Here is a 13,556-nt window from a genome sequence, read left to right as displayed (position 1 = left end):
TCCTTGTAGCTTCATTATTACCTCAACTACCCTGTACCTCTGCACAATGACTCGGTACTGGTAGTCCTTGTAGCTTCATTATTACCTCAACTACCCTGTACCCCTGCACATTGACTCGGTACTGGTAGTCCTTGTAGCTTCATTATTACCTCAACTACCCTGTACCCCTGCACATTGACTCGGTACTGGTAGTCCTTGTAGCTTCATTATTACCTCAACTACCCTGTACCTCTGCACATTGACTCGGTACAGGAAGTCCTTGTAGCTTCATTATTACCTCAACTACCCTGTACCTCTGCACATTGACTCGGTACAGGAAGTCCTTGTAGCTTCATTATTACCTCAACTACCCTGTACCTCTGCACATTGACTCGGTACAGGAAGTCCTTGTAGCTTCATTATTACCTCAACTACCCTGTACCTCTGCACATTGACTCGGTACAGGAAGTCCTTGTAGCTTCATTATTACCTCAACTACCCTGTACCTCTGCACATTGACTCGGTACAGGAAGTCCTTGTAGCTTCATTATTGTTTTTTTTGTTTTACTATTTCCTTTTTTTATTTAGCAAATATTTGTCTAACGTTAAAATTCCGCACTATTGGGAGTAGGCTCGTAAGCATTTCACTGTAATGTGAACAATACTTTTTTGGGGGAGTGCATGTGACCAATAAAATTATATTTATTTGATTTATTTGAAATACTCTACTACAGGCCAGAATTGAATAATATACTATCCCTTTGTACCTTTGACACTTCAAATCTTAATGATTTTGCTCCCAAATTCCTTATCATGTGTGGTTCTGGTAGGGGTGTGACTTTAAGACATTAGTAAAAACCTCAGTGATGGACAATGTTTGCAGGAATAGTGACCTGCTGGAGGGAGGTGGGAGCAGGTAGAAAAATATTTATAATTAAAAGAAGGAGAGGAGAGGATATGGTGGGAATCATCATCTCCCTCCGAAAGCCATCTTCTGGACAGACTCCCTCCCTCACTCCGGCTCGTGGATAAGGCTCCTCTTCTGGCCACAAGCAGTTTGTGTTTCAGAAGAAGCAAAAAACGTAACTTTTTCCTCTTTAAAGATTCTCTATTTACAAGATAAATAAGTCCCGGAGGATTTGTCCTTTTTATGTAGTCTTTTTATAGAATTGCTTGACATCATTGATCATCTCAAAAATGTACACTTTTGCTTCCGATCAAGAAACATACAAAAAAAAGCACCCCCCCCCCCCCGGCCGGCGGTCTCCTGGCCCTCCCTTCTCTTTGCCCTCTCAGGCTTTCTCCTTCGTGGGGAGCCATATACATCGGTGGCTTGATGTGCTCCCTCCTCAGTTACACAGACCTCAGGGTGTTGAACTTGACAGATAAAAAAAAGGACCGCAGTGTGTGTGTTTGATTTGGACATGGGGAGTGAGGGGTGGGGAATCTCTGTTGAAAAGCCACCACAACAAAGGATCCAGTCCATCTTCAAGTCCATCAATTGACGGTAAAGGATGTCCAATAGTGCTCGTGGGTGACAGAGACAGTGTCCACATTCATCTGGTTGGAGTTCAAACACAGTCAGGCACACTTACTGGCAAAGGGTTGTGTTATTAACAGGCAATATCCATCCCCAGTGGTAGTCCACCACAGTCAATGAGTTTCTCTGGATGTCAAAGACGCACCAACGTGCCTTAGTCAGTCAGCCCAACAAGACCCGTGAGGCACAGGGCTCTTTGTCTGCTGTGTTTCTAAGGGCGTAGAGAGGAGAGGGCAGCACAGGAGCAGTGCATCACCAATCCACCAGCATAACTGCCACTCACCTCACAGACAGGCCAGTTACAAGAAAATCAAGCATTTTTTTAGAAATCAAATATATAAAATGGTTAGTTCGGCCTTTACAGATGGTAAGAGATTCAACCTTTAGTTGAGCCACTCGAGGGACCCACATACCTCCTTGTTCATTGCTTTGCCCAATTTGATCAAATTGAGCATTACAAAGCATCAGCATGTAAAATACCTTAATTCTGCCCAAACACTTCACATCCAGCAATTCCATTTAAAAGTATTTAATGAAATAGATATACATCTCATGAATTAGTCAGACCATAGATAGTATAATCTGGTGGGCCAACTCGAGCCAGCTGCCAAATCTTGACACCCCATTGCACATGCTTCCTACATTTTCTATCGGACTCCATAAAATTGTATTTTTGTAATGATAACTGAGTAGGCTCTCTCATCCATCTACAGACACAGGACTCGGCAGCCTCTGTAGATTATTATGTGGTTTGGTTGTACATTTATAAAAAGGTAAACCATCTAATGCATGTATTTAATGTGTACCAGTTATGTTTTCAGAAACAAAAAGTATAAAGAAAACAAATGCTATTATTGTACATAAAAAATAATACATCTTTGGTACGACATGAGCACATGAATAAAACTCAGACCTTGACCTCCATAGTTGAACATACTGACAACACAGTATGGAAACAATACAATAATCTACTTGTTCTCTCACAACAACATTCTTCTTTTTTGAGAATTTACTCATTTGAATGAAATAATGATTTCCATGGCATTATGACTGGCAATTTGAATGGGAAAAAGAGCGAGCCTTTGAGTTCTGGTAAACATTATTTTGTTTCATGACGTTGCTCTCTTTCTTTCTTGTCCTCCAGACACATAGTTTATTGCACATTCCTTTGTCACTCCTAACACAACATGAGAGAACCGCCATGATCCATCCCTTGGAACAGGCACCATACAGCATTGTCGCCACATTGGCCAGAGCTATAAACCAAATGGATGCTTTAACGTGTCATGCACGTTGCATCACGTTTCTATTTCCCAGGAGCCAAGAGGAGGGGAGCAGCAGGTCCACTTTGAAGTGTTTGGAAAAAGAAAAAGAGATAATAGCAGAACTCCCAGGATGCATCAGCCTTCATAATGGTCACATTCCAGTTGCCAATGGCCTCTAGCCATGTTTTTAAATTGATCATTTTTGTTCTCCTCTTTTTACCTCTGCCCCCTTGTGGCCATCCCATGCCAATGTGCCGAAAAAGGCCCCACAGAACCCCCCTGCTCCCTTGCCCTCTATTCAAGAGTCATGGTGGATCTGTGGCATCCCCCCCACCTCAAACGACAGACTCTCGCTCCAGTTGTTAGCGTCCAAAGGTGAGCGTGGTGGTGCGCTCTTGGGGAGGGAAGGAGCCACCGGGGACCTGGGACGGGGCTCTGAGGATAGAGGGCGGTGAGCGGGGCCCGGCCCCCACTGTGGCAGCAGAGGGCACAGAGGGCAGCGATACAGTCTGTATGGTGGTTCTCTCACGTGGCCCCAGCTCCTCCAGGCCCTGCGGGGGACCCTCATAGCCCATGTTGAGCCGCAGGGGCTGATGGGCCTGGCAGTAGTCCACGATAGGCTGCTCGTACCGGTAATACGCCAGCGTGCCCATCTGGTGCGGGACCTGTGAAGAGCAGGGAGGGATGGAGGGTGACAGGGAATGAGAGTGGCAGAGGGAGAGTGGATGTGTGAGTAATTAAGGAAATGTATATGTAGGTGGGAGAGGGAGAGGGGGAGAAAAAAAACAGAGAAATATACATTAGAGATGTCAATCTCAATCTGTTGATTGCTCTGATAAGCCCTCTAGATACCAACTAGGAGATGGGAACAAATAATCATCAATAATTAAAATAATATCTGCAATTAAAACTGTTTTTGTCAAACAGTGATTATTTTGTCAGAAAAACAACAGCAATGTGTATCAACTGCCTAAATTTGATGTTAAAATGTACCCACTAATCCAACCATTACTACTGGGCTGTCATCTCAGTGCCAGGTTCATGGATATGTATGCAGTAAGACAACAGAGATATTTTTACTCAACGTGAGCGTACGCCTGTCTGGTCATACAGTGTGAACTCCACTTGCCAGTGACTCATAATACACACTCAATTGGCACAATGCACTACAACATGCTCATTCACATGTTCAAATAGTCGTGCAGCCGTGCACGTATATAAATGTGTCCATATACTAGCATAAAGGGAGGATCAGTGTAAACTTAAGCAGAGTTCCATAGAGTCTAGACAACCACGATGAGACTAAATCACCCACCCACCCACCCACCCACCCACCCACACACACACACACACACACACACACACACACACACACACACACACACACACACACACACACACACACACACACACACACACACACACACACACACACACACACACACACACACACACACACACACACACACACCGCTTTTCCAAACAAACAGATGAGCGACTTCCAGGCGTTTTCCCCAACTCACTGCCTGAGTTCATTGCCTGAACAAAGACCAATTAGCGATGGTTGAAAGGGGCCCAGAAGAAAAAGTGGGGAGAGATGTTGTTCTGTAGCTCAGTTGGTAGAGCATGGCGCTTGTAACGCCAGGGTAGTGGGTTCAATCCCCGGGACCACCCATACGTAGAATGTATGCACACATGACTGTAAGTCGCTTTGGATAAAAGCGTCTGCTAAATGGCATATATTATTATTATATTATAGATGGCAGTCGTCGGGGGTGAAGTGCTTGACAGGGTTGACAGACAATCAGATCTTACAATGGCGCTCAAGATAAGAAAAAAACAAACAACAAATAGGAGACCAAGAAAGAAAATAGAGAGATAAATAATGACAAGGGTGCTGTCTGGGTGGATGATGGGAACTGGGCACGGCTCATCAATTCAGCCCTCCTATAGGCTATAGTCTGTTGGCTGACAGAGCAAAAACCGAAACAAGGCTCCACTTTGGGTACCCGAGATTCAAGGTCTATGTAAGAGTAGAATTCATGGACCCAGTCAGTGGAGTAAGATCAGTCGTTCAGACAGAAGACTTGCCACAAGCGAAATAACCCCTATGTCTAGAAGAACAATCTATATGTAACCTTGAGGAAGGTTAAAGAGAACATACAGTACATAAAATAGTGTCCCGCTGAGCTAAGTTAATATGGTTGCTAAGGAGTGAGTTGTTATGGGTTCCCATTCCTGGCTAGGCTATAAAGTATCAATACACTAACCTGACTGGGAACATATTGGGCTTATGTCAATAAATACAGCTAACAAACAAACACTGGAAAAGTATGATAAAGATACTCTTTGAGGTCACATTGCAAATATCAGACCTCTTTTCACAAATGTGTCTCTCTCCCTTATAATAGAACCCCCCCCCCTCTCTCTCTCAAATGGACTCCATTAAGCTAGACCTGTATTCATTACATTATGGGCACTCAGCGGATTACTCCCCTCCCTCTCTGTTGAGCCCCCCACCCTTCCCCCTGACCCCTCTGCTACCCTCAGCTCCCTGCTTGCCCAGGTCCTACGAATTAATTAACGGATATTAACTCCTAACCGTTTCAGCGGATTCTGTCCTAGTGCTGGGGCATTAATCTGGCCCGTGTGTGTGTGTGTGTGTGTGTGTGTGTGTGTGTGTGTGTGTGTGTGTGTGTGTGTGTGTGTGTGTGTGTGTGTGTGTGTGTGTGTGTGTGTGTGTGTGTGTGTGTGTGTGTGAAGAACAGTGTGTGTGTGTGTGTGTGTGTGTGTGTGTGTGTGTGTGTGTGTGTGTGTGTGTGTGTGTGTGTGTGTGTGTGTGTGTGTGTGTGTGTGTGTGTGTGTGTGTGTGTGTGTGTGTGGGAATGAGTGTGTGCGTGAGAGAGAGAGAGAGAGAGAGGACATGTTAACACACACCTGGCGGTCTAGCAGCATATCCACAGTAGTCTCTGGCCTCAGCGTTTTGTGATTGAATTGTCTCCTCGGAGAGGTGGATTTTAATAGAATTAGGTGTAAATCTCAGACTGATACATTTGGTGTGATGAACCAGATTAATAGGCTTACATTGTTATTTTTGTCGGTCTCTAAGGAGGTAAAAAAAAATCCCCATTAATTGATATTCAAGATTTGTCAGAAATATATTTTCACTGTAGCAACAATATGTTCTTACCCTGTACATAATCCCACAGAGATATAGCTATGAGGAGCCGCCAGTGCCCCACGCAATAAATCCCCAGTCACACACTCCATAAAAGGCAGTTTTACTGAGTTTCTCTGCAGCTGGGACGTGGTGTTTCTTTTCTGGGAAATGTTTCCCCTTGGCTTTAGGAAACTTGGACCACTTTGACAAAAAAACGTCAGTTAGTCTCTCAGCTCTGCCTCGTCGGTCTGTCTGGGCACTAGGATACTGTAGCAAAGAGGAGAGGAGGAGAGCATACCCACACTCATACATGTGCAATGTGACCTTATGTTTCCAGTTAGTCTCTCAGCTCTGCCTCGTCGGTCTGTCTGGGCACTAGGATACTGTAGCAAAGAGGAGAGGAGGAGAGCATACCCACACTCATACATGTGCAATGTGACCTTATGTTTCCAGTTAGTCTCTCAGCTCTGCCTCGTCGGTCTGTCTGGGCACTAGGATACTGTAGCAAAGAGGAGAGGAGGAGAGCGGACCCACACTCATACATGACTAATTCCAGTTAGTCTCTCAGGAAGCAGGAGGTGAGAGGCATTCAGGGCCTCGTATACTCTGTGCTGTGGAGAACAGAAACACACTGTCATTTACAACTGCTAAAAATACAATACGGTGTGGAATACATTACCATAATGTATTTAAACAGGATTTCTATATTTAATGCAATGGTATTCACTTGTCATGGAAATAGTTAAGCATTGTGTCCCAGAGAACTGTTTTGGTAGAGTACTTGTACTGCCATGTGTGTTTCACTTTGTTTGTCCGTGAGTCTTCATATTGAATGTTGTCCTTTCCTAGCGTGCATGCGTAGTCGGGCACAGATGTTGAACTGGGGGCATCCATCACATGGAGCCCACCAGACAAGCATTCAGCCCAGAGAAAACACACAGAACTGTCTGAGGGGGAGTTTAGCCAAATTCACATCAGATTTACAAAAACAAAGCATGGCCCCAGAGGAAAGGGAACCATGTTCCATCTTAATTTGACCCGAAAATAATCCTGCAGCCGGAGGATTTGAATATCTGAAAAATATTTAGAATCTCTGTCAGGGGGCAGCTAAAAGTAGTGTTTGTATACAATGCAGTACATTACCTACATTATTTATTTAACCTTTATTTAACTAGGCAAGTCAGTTAAAAACTAATTCTTATTTACAATGACGGCCTAGGAACAGTGGGTTCTAACTGCCTTGTTCAGGGGCAGAATTATATATTTTTTACCTTGTCAACTCAGGGATGCGATCAAGCAAAGTTTCAATTACTGACCACTAGCCTACCTGCCGTCCCAAATTTTACCTTAGGCACCAGTTAAAGTCGCCTCTGTAGGCTACGTACAGGCTACAGCATGTCTCATGTGAATTATTGTAATCAATGAATATATTTGTTGGGGTTTTTGTACATTTTGTAAATCATCCAAACTACTGTGTGAAAAAATATCACATGTAAATCTGAAATGTTGTAGACTACAAATTGCAAGACATCACATTGGCATCATATGGTAACATAATGTGTAATTTAGCCTATTAAACACACAAATAATGTATCAAGTGAGAATTAGGGAGGTCTTTTGCAAAAAAATAAATAATAATAATAATAAAAGGAAATTCTTGCCTTCTTCGCCCATATTTTATAAACATTTTTGCACAAAAAGTAGTGTGTAGAGTAGTTCTAATAGTTAGCTACACCGTGACATGGCATGAAAGTAATTAACTACTGAAAATCAATTACAATTGTATTAGTTATATGCGCCGAATAAAACAGGTGTAGACCTTACAGTGAACTGCTTACTAACAAGCCCCTAACCAACAGTGCAGTTAATAAAACAGGTGTAGACCTTACAGTGAACTGCTTACTAACAAGCCCCTAACCAACAATGCAGTTAATAAAACATTTTAAAATATGGATAAGAATAAGAGATAAAAGTAACAAGTAATTAAAGAGCAGCAGTAAAATAACAATAACAAGACTATATACAGGCGGTTACCGATACAGAGTCAATGTGTGGTGGCACCGGTTAGCTGAGGTAGTATGTAGAGTTATTAAAGTGATTATGCATAGACGACAACAGAGAGTAGCAGTGGTGTAAAGAGGGGGTGGGGGGGAGGCACGGAAAATAGTCTGGGTAGCCATTTGACTAGATATTCAGGAGTCTTATGGCTTGGGGGTAGAAGCTGCCTCTTGGACCTAGACTTGGTGCTCTGGTACCTATTGCTGTGCGGTAGCAGAGAGAACAGTCTATGACTAGGGTGGTTAGAGTGTTTGACAATTTTTAGGGCCTTCTTCTGACTTCTGATTTTTTCCTGTAGTCCATAATTATCTGCTTTGTCTTGATCACGTTAAGGGAGAGGTTATCGTCCTGGCACCAGACGGCCTGGTCTCGGACTTCCTCCCTATAGGCTGTCTCGCGTTGTCGGTGATCAGGCTGTTGTGTCAACGGCAAATTTAATGATGGTGTTGGAGTCGTGTAGATATGAGTGAATAGGAAGTACAGGAAGGGACTGAGCACGCACCCCTGAGGGGCCCCCGTGTCGAGGATCAGCGTGGTGGATGTGTTGTTACCTACCCTTACCATCTGGTGATGGCCTGTCAGGAAGTCCAGGATCCAATTGCAGAGGAAGGTGTTTAGTCCCAATGTCCTTAGCTTAGTGATGCACTTTGAGGGCACTATGGTGTTGAAAGCTAAGCTATAGTCAATGAATAGCATGAAAATGAATAGCCTGAAAATGTCAGTAAAGACACATACCAGTTGATCAGCGCATGCTCGCAGTACCCGTCCTGGTAATCCGTCTGGCCCTGCGGCCTTGTGAATGTTGATCTGTTTAAAAGGTCTTACTCACATCGGGAGCGGAGAGCGTGATCACACAGTCTCCCGGAACAGCTGGTGCTCCCATGCATGTTTCAGTGTTATTTGCCTCAAAGAGTACAGAACTAGTTTTGCTCATCTGGTAGGCTTGTGTCACTGGGCAGGTCTCGGCTGTGCTTCCCTTTATAGTCTGTAATGGTTTCCAAGCCCTGCCACATCCGCCAGAGCCAGTGTAGTGTGATTCGATCTTAGTCCTGTATTGATGCTTTGCCTGTTTGAGGGTTCGTCGGAGGGCATAGCGTTTAGCTCAGTGCGGATGCTGCCTGTAATCCATGGCTTCTGGTTGGGGTATGGTCACTGTGGGGACGACGTCATTGATGCACTTACTGATGAAGCCAATGACTGATGTGGTGTACTCCTCAATTCCATTGGAGGAATCCCGGAACATATTCCAGTCTGTGCTAGCAAAACAGTCCTGTAGATTAGCTTCTGCTTTCTCTGACCACTTTTTATTGATATAGTCACTGGTGCTTCCTGCTTTAATTTTTGCTTGTAAGCAGGAATCAGGAGGATAGGTCAGATTTGACAAATGGAGGGCGAGGGAGAGCTTTGTATGCATCTCTGTGTGTGGAGTATAGGTGGTCCAGAGTACTTTTTCCTCTGGTTGCACCATTAACATGATGATAGAAATTTGGTTAAACGGATATACATTTCCCTGCATTAAAGTCACCAGCTACTCGGACCGCCACCACTGGGTGAGCGTTTTCTTGTTTGCTTATGGCGGAATACAGCTCATTCAATGCTGTCTTAGTGCCAGCCTCTGACTGTGGTGTTATGTAAACAGTTACAAAGAATAGATGAAAACTCTCTCTGTAGGTGGTGTCGTATGCAACTTATCATGAGATACTCTACCTCAGGCGAGCAATAGCTTGAGACTTCCTTAGATATCATGTACCAGCTGTTATTTACAAAAATACGTAGACCGCCACCCCTTGTCTTACCAGATGCCACTGTTCTATCCTGCCGGTTCGTCGTATAACCAGCCAGCTGTACGTTGATATTGTCGTTGTTCAGCCACGACTCCGTGAAGCATAAGATTTCACAGTTTTTAATGTCCCATTGGTAGTTTAATCTTCCGCGTAACTCGTTGATTTTATTCTCTAAAGATTGAACATCTGCTAGCAGAATGGAGGGAAGAGGGGGTTTGTTCGATCGCCTACAAATTCTCAGAAGGCAGCCCGACCTTCAGTCCCTCTTTCTCCACCTCCTCTTTGCGCAGATCACAGGGATTGGGTCCTGTTCCTGAGGAAGCATTATATCCTTCGCGTCGGGCTCGTCAAAGCCTTGAAAGGAGAAAAAGGATTCTGCTAATCCGTGGTGAGTAATCGCAGTCCTGATGTTTAGAAGTTATTTTCGGTCATAAGTGACGGTAACAGCAATATTATGTACAAAATAAGTTAAAAAGTTTAAACTAACAAAAAAAAACAATCGGCTTGGGGCAAGTAAAATGTCTGCCTTCTTCTCTGGCACCATTTTAACATGACCTGGATTAGAATGACCTAGATGAGATTTTTAGTTAAACTACCACCAAGATACTGCAAAATGTAGTTAATTACATGGAGTTCTCTACTCCCCAACACTGACAACAAAGATGACTTCAAATGTTGGCATCAAAATGAAAGTACAGTAGGCCGATGCTACTTTAGCCGGCGCACAATTTAGCAATGGAAATCTTACCCACTGTAAGGGCCATCCACACCAAAGATCGTAACTATATTGACAGATTATACATAGCCTAACTATAAAACGTGGACGAGCATCCAAACTGGAGGAAAGTTTATTGTTTTACAGTAGGCCTACATCTGTCAGTCAACTGATGGCCCAAATAAGCTCATCAACTCAGTCAGGGAAACACAATCTGTAGCCTATTATCAGTTCCCACACCTTTAACTTTGACAATGGATAGGCTAATTGGGAAGCCTACAGAATGTAGCCTATTGGAATATAATCAAATAACACGTGGACCGCCGCCCCTTGTCTTACCAGATGCAGAGAAAGCTAAGGTAACTGAGCTAAACGACTATCGCCCCCGTAGCACTCACTTCGTCATCATGAAGTGTTTTGAGAAACTTGACAAGGTTCATATCACCTCCACCCTACCTGAAACCCTAGACCCCACTCCAATTTTCTTACTGCCCCAATAGGTCCACATACGATGCAATTGCAATCACACTGCCCTGACCCATCTGGACAAGAGGAATACCTATACAAGAATGCCGTTCATCAACTACAGCTCAGCATATAACACCATAGTACCCTCCGAACTCATCATTAAGCTTGAGACCCTGGGTCTCGACCCCACCCTGTGCAACTGGGTCCTGGACATTCTGACGGGCCACCCGCAGGTGGTGAGGATAGGAAACAACATCTCCACCCTGCTGATCCTGAACACTGGGGCCCCACAAGGGTGCGCTCTCAGACCTCTCCTGTACTCCCTGTTCACCCATGACTGTGTTCCCATGCACGTCTCCAAATCAATCATCAAGTTTGCAGACGACACTACAGTGGTAGGCTTGATTACTGTCAGGATTTGGCCAGGGTTGTTCCGGTTTTTGGTCACTAGATGCCCCCATTGTGCCTTTTGACCTTTTGTTTTCCCTTGATCCACATTATTATTTGCACCTGTGCCTCATTTCCCCTGATTGTATTTAAACCCTTTGTTTTCCTCTGTTCTTTGCTCTGTGTTTGTATGTTAGCACCCAGCCCTAGTACTCTGAGAACTCTTGTTGATCCCGGTGGACTCTCTTGTGGAATTCTGTTTTTTGTTCTTGTTTGGTTGTTTTTTGAGTATCTTTTGAGGCTTTTTGTGCTTTACCTTCCACCTTGTGGATTTACCTTTTTTGTCTTGGAGGATTACCTTTGTTCTTGTAGGATTCCTTTTGAGGTTGTGGAGTTACATGTTTTCCTGAAGAACTTCACTTTTTACTTCATTAAATACACCATCTCAAGTACTGCTGTGTCTGCCTCATCTTCTGGGTTCTGCCGACTATTCGTGGCTCAGTTGGTTAAGTGACTGTTTCTCACTCCGGAGACCCGGGTTCGTAACCGGGTCCTGACAATTACCAAGAACAATGAGACTGCCTACAGGGAGGAGGTGAAGGTCCTCGGAATTTGGTGTCACGAAAATATCCTCACACTCGATGTCAACAAATCAAAGGAGATGATTGTGGACTTCAGAAAACAGCAGAGGGAGCACCCCCCTTTCCACATTGACGGGACAGTAGTGGAGAAGGTGGAAAGTTCCTCGGCGTGCACATCAAGGACAAACTGAAATGGTCCACCCACACAGACAGCGTGGTGAAGAAGGTGCAACAGAGCCTCTTCAACCTCAGGAGGCTGAAGAAGTTGTCTTGTCACCAAAAACACTCAAACCTTTACAGATGCATAATCGAGAACATCCTGTTGGGCTGTATCACAGCCTGGTACAGCAACTGCTCAGCCCACAACCGCAAGACTCTCCAGAGGGTAGTGAGGTCTACCCATCGCATCACCGGGGGCAAACTACCAGCCCTCCAGGACACCTATACCACCCAATGTCACAGGAAGGACATTAACATGATCAAGGACAACAACCACCCGAGCCACTGCCTGTTCACCCCGCTATCATCCAGAAGGCGAGGTCAGTACAGGTGCATCAAAGCTGGGACCGAGAGGCTGAATAACAGCTTCTATCTCAAGGCCATCAGACTGTTAAACAGCCATCACTAACATTGAGTAGCTGCTGCCAACATACTGACTCAAATCTCTAGCCACTTTAATAATAAATAATGATACATTGGATTAAATAAATGTATCACTCGTCACTTTAAACAATGCCACTTTATATAATGTTTACATACCCTACATTACTCATCTCATATGTATATACTGTACTCTATACCATCTACCGCATCTTGCCTATGCCGTTCGGCCATCGCTCATTCATGTAGTTATATGTACATAATCATATTCATTCCTTTACACTTGTGTGTATAAGGTAGTTGTTGTGAAATTGTTAGATTACTAGATTACTAGATATTACTGCATGGTCGGAACTAGATGCAAACATTTCGCTATTCTCGCATTAACATCTGCTAACCATGTGTATGTGACCAATAAAATTTAATTTGATAACAGGGGCCTGTTGCAGTCATTGCTGGCACTAGATTATCATCAGCGAGTCTCATTAAACCATCAATGCGTGCTAAATTCACCCGCACAGCTGATCTCAAGTCCTACCATTGGTCACCATTACCGCTACCTAAAAGATTATGTTGGTGTTACCTTAGTCCTGCTTGCAACCAAAGTCTTTCAAGATATGATCGCCCTCTAGTTGGTATTATCATCGCAACAATTTAGTCCTTTTTGAACAATTGATCTATTTGACAAGCATTTAGTTTCAATAGAAATAAAGTACTTCCAAGTTTACCATGGCAAATCTACTGTGGCAATTTATCCAACACTTTGTATGAATTAAAACTAATTCTGGTTATTTATGTTATCCATTAAATACAACTGTCTTCAAAATGGAGTGTCTGGTATGGTAATTTCTTATTGAGATCGGGGGTAACTATTGCTAGATTGTCCACATTTTAAATGTGTAACTAAATAAAGTCAATGGGAAAATGTCAAGGGGTCTGAATACTTTCCGAATGCGGTTAGATTCCAGCCCACGCCCTTCTGGGGGGCATTAAGTTATTTGTGCCAGGAGGGTGTGGGC

General features: G+C 43.9%; 1 pseudogene; it reads right to left on the bottom strand.

Moving 5' to 3' along the window:
• Nucleotides 1-1,251: 1,251 nt before the first annotated feature.
• Nucleotides 1,252-13,556, bottom strand: part of LOC124006689 — a 149,247-nt pseudogene continuing 136,942 nt past the window's right edge.

The sequence above is a fragment of the Oncorhynchus gorbuscha genome, linkage group LG20, assembly GCF_021184085.1.
Source record: "Oncorhynchus gorbuscha isolate QuinsamMale2020 ecotype Even-year linkage group LG20, OgorEven_v1.0, whole genome shotgun sequence".
Taxonomy (NCBI): Eukaryota; Metazoa; Chordata; class Actinopteri; order Salmoniformes; family Salmonidae; genus Oncorhynchus; species Oncorhynchus gorbuscha.
This window is presented reverse-complemented; position numbering and strand designations above follow the sequence as displayed.